Source organism: Humulus lupulus, chromosome 1 (genome assembly GCF_963169125.1).
Source record: "Humulus lupulus chromosome 1, drHumLupu1.1, whole genome shotgun sequence".
Taxonomy (NCBI): domain Eukaryota; kingdom Viridiplantae; phylum Streptophyta; class Magnoliopsida; order Rosales; family Cannabaceae; genus Humulus; species Humulus lupulus.
In genome coordinates this window covers 110,483,960-110,492,549 of record NC_084793.1, presented here as the reverse complement: position 1 = coordinate 110,492,549, position 8,590 = coordinate 110,483,960, and positions in this window count along the sequence as shown.

The window sequence follows — 8,590 nt, the reverse complement described above, 5'->3', positions numbered from 1 at the left end:
CGATAATACCCTGCTAAACCCAGAAAGCTTCTCACTTCAGGAACATTGCTCGGTCTAGGCCAATCTCTGACCACCTCAATCTTACTTGGGTCAACCAGAATCCCCTCCTAACTGACAATATGGCCTAGAAATGTAACTTGTGGAAACCAGAACTCACACTTACTGAACTTAGCATATAACTTATGCTCTCTCAACCGCTGTAGAACCAATTGTAGATGCTGCTCGTGCTCCGTCTCTGACTCACACTAGGATGTCATCGATGAACACAATCACAAACTTGTCCAGATAATCCTTGAAAACCCTATTCATCATGTCCATGAAGGTTGCTGGGGCATTGGTTAATCCAAAGGACATAACCAGGAATTCATAATGTCCATACCTTGTTCGGAAAGCAGTCTTTGGTATGTCCTCCTCTTTAATCCTTAACTGGTGGTAACCTGACCAAAGATCTATCTTGGAAAACACTGTTCTTCCCTATAGCTGATCAAACAAATCGTCGATCCTAGGCAGTAGATACTTGTTCTTAATGGTTAACTTGTTTATCTCCCTATAATTGATACACATCCTAAGGGATCCATCCCTCTTCTTAACGAACAACACTGGAGCACCCCATGGCGAGAAACTTGGTCTGATGAACCCCAAATCAAGTAACTCCTGTAATAGAATCTTCAACTCCTTCAACTCCGCCGAAGCCATTCTGTAAGGTGTCCTAGATACTGGCTCCGCCCCTGGTACCAACTCTATAACAAAGTCAATCTCCCGCTGCGGCGGCAATCCTGGCAAATCCACTGGAAACAAATCCGGAAACTCACACACCAATCTAGTCTCACCCGGTCCAACCGACACCACCCTTGAGGTATCCACAACACTCGCTAGGAATCCTGTGAAACCTTCCTGCATCATGTCTCTAGCCCTCAAGGCTGAAATCATCGGTACACGCGGTCCACTAACTGATCCCACAAACACAAAGGGTACCTCCCCTTCTGGTTCAAAAGTCACCATTCTACGATTCCAGTAAATCGTTGCCCCATACTTTGATAACCAATCCATTCCCAAAATCATATCAAAATCATCCATCTCTAACTCAATCAGATCAACAGATAGTTCCCTACCATCTACCTCTACTGGCAATGCTCTAACCCATTTCCTAGAGACTACCAGTTCTCCTATTGGCAACAAAGTCTGAAATCCCCTAGCATACACACCACTAGGTCTACAAAGCTGATCTATCACTCTAGCAGATACAAATGAATGGGTAGCCCCTGAATCAAACAATGCAGTATATAGAGAACCAGCACTAGAGATCTGACCTGTCACAATTGACGGACTAGCCTCCGCCTCAGTCTATGTCAAAGTGAATACCCTGGCAGGAGCAAGACTGTCACTCTGCTTCTGCTCCTCCTTCTTAACTTGAGGGCAATCACTCTTCAGATGACTGGCAGTTCCACAAACAAAGCAGGCCCTGATCCTGCACTCACCCTGGTGTCGTCGCCTGCACCGCGGACACACTAGAAAACTCTTCCAGTTGTCACTGCCACCCGGACGGCCAGTGGAAGCACCCCGTGCCCTCCTATCTGAACTAGGAGGAGCAAATAAATCTGGGGCCTTACTCTTCTACTAACTAGAACCACCACCATGACTGAATCCAACAAAAGGAGGCACTGTCCTCCTAGCATCGCGCCTAACAGCGCTATCCTTCCAAATCTGATCTTCGACCCTCTCAGCAGTAAGGGCCTTATCCACAACCTGGCCATAAGTAGTAGTCTCTGGATCCAAGGTAATGTTCACATCGTGGGCAATCATAACATTCAACCTCCGCACAAACCTGTCCCCTCTTGCCGCATCAGTCGGCACTAAATCTGGCGCAAACTTCGCCAATCTATCAAACTTTATAGCATACTCTGTCATTGTCGATCGATTCAGAGTCAGGTTGATAAACTCATCAACCTTCGCAGCTCGAACTGCCACACTGTAATACTTTTCGTTGAACAAGTTTCTGAATTCTTCCTGGGTCATAATTGATACATCCCTTCTCTGAGCCACCACGTCCCACCAAATGCGGGCATCCTCTCTAAATATGTATCTAGCATAGGCTACCCTCTCATTCCCCTGAACTCTCATAAAATCCAGAATTGAGGAAATCATATTCATCCACTGCTTTGCCCGCAGTGGGTCTGATCCACCCTCGAAGGTGGGAGGATGCTGCTTCCTGAATCTCTCATACAAAGGTTCCCACTTATTCTCCATAGGAGACTGCACTAGCACTGGCGCTGCAGCCTACTGCATTGGCAGCCCAGTAACCTGAGGCGGGGCCTGCTACCTCAACATCCGCAACTCTTCCTCTGTCCGCTGCAGTCTTGCCTCCATCTCGGCAAACATCTCTTGCCAATTCTGTGGGGCAGGTGGAGGGTCCTGACCCTGGTTGTCATCCTCGGCCCTACTGCCGCGGAGTCTAGCTGATTGTCGAGGCATCTCAACAAATATGCCTGCAACCAACGACGCTGCTAATCAGGCATGATAACAACATCCAAAACCACCTCCCAAACACATCAGTCATCCACAAATAATAACTCATATAACATATAACACACAACGGGCCATGCCCTAGCATCATGCATATGTTAACTCATTCATCATGCTCTATATAAGATAAGCAGGCAAACAGAGCATTTAAACACATATTCAAACATATTAGCCAATCTCACCAACCAACCCTGAGTTGAGCCTGTCACTGACAGCGAGTGTACATGTTCGGTCAATCTCTAGAACCAATAACCTTGGCTCGCTCTGATACCAAGTTGTAATGCCTTACTTCCATAGAGCCGTTACTAAGTGAGTTTAAGAACGTGCATTCAACTCGCTAATCGAGGTTTTAGAATAAATAGTGTAATTAAGTCATAAACAAAGGAAAAACTTTAGACATAATTCCATTTCATTGAAAATCATAAAAGTTTGACACCTGGGATCCCAAAATATAGTTTAGAAACATTTACATCATATAAATTGAACCAAGTCGACTAAACGACAAAATCTAAGTTTATTTACAACCATCTCCCAAAATCCTTTGGCTGTGGCAGCCAGGCTAGCCCAACATGTACACGCCGCCTCACGCCTACTACACTCATTGTCGGTTGGCTTTCGCCTTACCCTTACCTGCACCACAGAGCATCTGTGAGCCGAAGCCCAGCAAGAAAACCCACAAACAGATAACAGATGCATCACATATATCATGCATATAAACAGGCCACCAATGGGCTAAAAACATACGACTTGGCTGTCCCAGGCGTTTACCAAGCCCTGGGCTCGCGGTCCACACCTTGAGGATATCCCAGGTATCGTTTTAGGGACTCGCCCTGGCAATTCGCACTCTACGTGCTCAATGTTGCTCCCGGCCCCTTGCTGTACTCGGCCTTGCACTCAACGTGCCTAACGCCGTTCTCGGCCCTTTACCGTTCCCGGCCCCTACCGACCTCGGCCTACACCGTTCCCGGCTCTTGCCGATCATTCACATAATAGCATTCATAGCATAATAAGCAAGTACATAATTCTAGCAAATTTAGTCAAAGGGCTACGCCCTACAGTTCAAACACATTGGGCCCAGCCCTGCATACCAGTTCTATTCAAACACATTGGGCTCAGCCCTGCGTACAAGCTCTATGGGAACAAGGGTTTTCTTACCTGAGTCCCGAGCTCTCCGAGCACCAATGTCCCGAGCATAGTCCTCTAACTTGAGCCTCGCTGAAACCCTAGTCATAACACATTAAAAATATCCATCCATCAAGTTCTAATCCATTAAATAACTTCGAGCCTTAACTCTAACCTCTGGGACCTTGAATTCTATCAATCCGGGTGATAAAATCCATCCCGAACCTTACCCATTGAGTTCCCAAGCCTAAACATCCTTTAAAACACAAACTTGCTCTAAGAGTCGCGACCCTGCCCAGAAGCGCTGCGGCTAGCCTCAAAATAGAGGCTAGGACCTCACTGACCCCCACACGGGCCGCAGCGCGCACACCAAGCGCCGCGACGTTCATGAACTTCTCGGCCTCCCATGGCCGTGAGCGCACATGGACCGCGACGCGCCCCACCAAGGGCCGCGGCCCTCTCCTCCAAACCCAGAATTCTTCACCATTTTTCTATATTTTTCTCAAGCCAATTCACCCTAAAACTTATCTAACAGTCCCAGATAATTAACACAAACATCCTGCGTAGTATCAACATCAAAACCCATTAGAATCTGCTTCAAAACTCAACTAAGACACTCAAGAACATATCAAACTTAACTAAGATGCAAACTCTAACAAACCAGCAGTAATTCTAAACATAATCTTTATAATTAAAGCTTACCTTTGCTGAGCTTAGTCCCTGAGTTTGATCCTTAATCCTCAAGCTTTTATTTCCTAAGATTTCTTAGCCCAATTTGTTGCTTTAACTAGCTTCCACCAGAATTTTCCTTGAGTTTTGTCTTAGGGAGTGAAAGAGAGAAAGATATAAGAACTATCTTCAGCTGGGAGGAAGTAAATGTCGGTTTCTAAAACTTCTAAATAATTCTTCCTTTTTGTTTTACCTCAAGGCTCGGGGTACCAAAACGTGCCCGAGGGCAAAATGGTAAATTTCCCAAATATTCCCTCCTAGACATTCTATCCTCAAATATATCTCCAAATATTTATTTTCACAACCCGATAACCCCATAACATATCTAAAACCCGAACTACCCCTCGACTTGCCCCGAGTCGGAATCTTAACCCCGTTGTGACTTTCTGGCTAACCGCTCCCCAGGACTGTCTCGGATCGTGCTGCACAGACATATCACATATATATAACAGTTATCGCATTTATACCCCTAATGTCCAGACGGGGCCCACATGCAGATTTAACTCAACTAAACATGCATCATTATCATATATTCACATAAATCGAGATAGTAACATATTAAATCATTTATTACCCTCCAGGCACACTAATCAAGGCTCTAAGCCCTATTAGCAAATTCGGGTCGTTACAGTTCCAGTCATATCCAACTTGAGAATAGCATCTAGCTTAAATGGGAGAATCCCTATAGACTTGGAAGACCAATATGCGCAATAAATGCATATTTTCTTTATATACATTTATAGATTGATGTAAAACGACAATAGGCTATATTAGGATATTTAAATGTCCATAAACTTGGGAAGTTATCCAATATTGTACATTACCATTTATTTGACGGTTAGCCAATATTGTCCACCATAATTTCCTATAACATACAAGGGGAATGGATAGTAAAAGGGACTGACATTCTGTATGCAAAAACTCTACCAAAATTGTCAAACAATTTTGCCTAGAGCTCCAAAAAAATTAATAATAAGGACTAAGTAGATTTTAACCACTAAACCATGTAAATTGTTGTTGTTTTTATATTTCTTCATATTTGATTTACAATAAGATTAATCTCTCTATTTTTAATTCCTAAATCTCTCGTTGATGAGAAACCGCGTCAACAGATTACTGTTTTCATTGAGACCAGAATAAGCTTGAAATCTCTCATGATATTCAACATGGTGGTTGCTCGCTCCATGCGCGACAACAACCTGATGATTAGGGAGGTAACTGTATGATAATCCCTAGAAAGCATGTCCACACAGTACCACCCTAGAAAGCAGCATGTGGATTAGGACAACGTCGAAAGTTCACCGATCCCCAATCCTGGGTACCTGAACACCATTAAAATGGAGAATGCTAAACTGAGGAGCCACCTTGCCTAGGCTAAGAGTCAAATAGACGAGATTATAACATGACATGAACCCGCCATCAACATTATGAGTTCATTGAGTGCAAGGAGGAAGGAGCTCGAAGCGACCATACAGGATTTTAGAAGCAGGATAATAATCGCACAAAGGGAAAGGTAGAGGGTCGAGGAGTTCAATACAAATTCTCAACTCCCAAGGAAGAAACCAGCAAGCCCGCCTCCCACGCCACTCCAAAGAAACGCACTCCAAGGAATCGCGCATGGCGCCTTATGAAGGGGATTCCTACCAGGAACACCGTGCCTCACATGGCTACACGACACCTATTGGGAACCTCATGTATGTAAAGCAAGACAAAGGTGAAAGTCTAAGAGAGTATATTCAATGCTTCAACGTAGAAATGGCTAAAGTGGGAAGGTTCTCACAGGATGATATTTAATTGACCATCACTGTAGGATTATATCTGAAGACTGAAATGTGGGAGAGTATGCTGAAAAGAAAAATTGAAGACATGGGCGACTTCTATGAAAGAGCCCTAAAGTGCATTAGGGTGGAAGATGACTGCGACTGCCTGAGAGAAGGTCGGTCATGGCTGTGCTTCAAGTCAATCCTTCAAAACACCCACGAGCGCTCTAAGAAACTAAAAAATATTGCAACATCCTACATCAAAGACCTACCAAATCATGAAAGCTTGGATGTTGACCATTGCGAGGACGAGGAAACCTACAAGGTAACCTAAGTAGTTCTTGCCAAGGGAGGAATTCTCGGTAAGGATTTATGTTTAATGTAAGAATTATATTGGTTGCACTAGTTAGCCTTCGTTTGTTTTTTCAATGTAATGAATCAAATGAGCTATCCGAGCTCGCACCCAAATGTAATGAAATTTAATTTTTCAACAAATATGGTGTCATTGGACCATCATCTGCTTCCCCACATGGTATGTCATTCGAAACACTTAAACAACTGACATGCCTCATCGCCAATTCAAATTTCCAAATACATATGCAAAAAGGGGGGGGGGGGGGAAGAGACTAGTCAAAAGTGCTTAAACAGATAAATCCTGCCAACCAATTGGGGGACATGAGACTGGCATAAGAGCGAACATACGAAGGAATAAGGCCCCCGTCTATGGACCTTGATAGAAGAACCCCTCAAGGTTGTAAGGATTAGCTACCCTTACAAACCTTGAAAGGGTCAGTAGGTCCCAAAGGACCCCTAAAAAAAACAACAAAAATAAGAAAATGAACCCCACAAAGGGTCCTTAATATAAGTCTAGAATATCAAAAGTCAACTAGCCAAAAAGGTTCATAAAGAAGACGCTTGCAAAAATAGTACTATGCATAATGACGAGAAGGATGCTTCTCGCACAAAATAACAAGCACGCACAAAAAATTATAAAAGGACGACAAAAACCCAAAGGGTTATCATGTCCTTACACAAGCAGTCAAGATGTACCAACAAAAACAAACCACATGCAGTAAAGGGTTCCAAAGAGAGCTCTTACAAAATAAAGGAATGGTTAAAAGAAGCCTAATTAGATAAAAGAACATAGTAGTGTTATATCACAAAATAAGCATAAAACATAGGAGGACTTGTCAAAGTTTTCCACGAGAAGCAAATGACCTAGAGAAACCTCACAGGTACAATAAATAAGTATCATTACAACCAAGTCGAAATAAGCAAATAGAAGCTTCATGTGCAAGTGAGAAAAAGACAGGACAAGAGAAAACTTCATGGTCTCCTTGCACGACCATTCCATTCAGCAGATTTAGCAACAACATGAATGCTAAAAGAGGAAAAGTCGAAGCTGGGATTCTGCTTCTACACCTTGTACAGAGTGCCCTCCACCGACTTGTATTCCGCCACTATTAATTCGACTCGAGAGAAATAATCTTCTCTTGCAGTATCAGGGCCTTCGTCTCCGCCTTCTTCTTACCCTTGGATGAACAGGACGCCTTTGCTAAGGTTGCCTCCTTCTTAAGTGTGACCTCAACAACTAGTTCACATGCTCCTTAATCCTAGCGGTAAGTCGGTCTTTCTCCGCCCCGACTGAGGATAATCTTTTGCTAAAGATACTAGATGTTGGGCCACAAGAGAACTCTACAAAAAACACTGAAGGCACAAAAGGATAAAAGGTCAAAATGTGAGAAATGATATATTTAAGGACTCACCCATGAATCTTACCCAGGCAGCTGAATGCAAGAGTGTGTCTTAAAGCTCGGTCATGTTAAATCTTTGAAGAGCTCTCCATTCACCCTCTGGAATGCCCTTGGCAGATCGAGCATACCTTTCCACAAAAAGAACTGACGCATAAGTTACCCATGACATCACTTTTGCTCCTGGGATGTCCGGATATGTAGGGATGGATGAACCACTGGCCGAACGGGCTAGAGGCACTGAGGTGTAAGGTGGAGGACCTCTAGAAGTGCCATGATCAAGGAGGTTTCTAGGAGTGACATCAAACTCATCATAAGAGGGCAGGACAAAGCTCCTTGGGATGGAAGCGGGAGCTCTTGAAGGAGAGGCCATATATGGGTCCACAGAAGCAGAAGGCCCCCGCCCTAGAAGCGAGAGCTACACAAGCTGATTGCTTTGACTCTGGAGAAGACTCATCTTGAACCCAGTCATCATCTTCATCAGAGGAATCTGGGTCCATCGAAAGGGCCTTTTTCATTTGATCGATAATATGCAACAACAAATCGGGATTGGAGATGTCAAAAAGATCATAGGTATTGAGATTTTCTATAGTAAATAGGTAACCAACCATCTTCTTTGTAACGTCTACCTTAGCAAAGGCCTCAACGCAATGAAGCTGCTGAGTAGATATTTTTGGAGGAGCAAGGTCCCCTAAACCACCAACT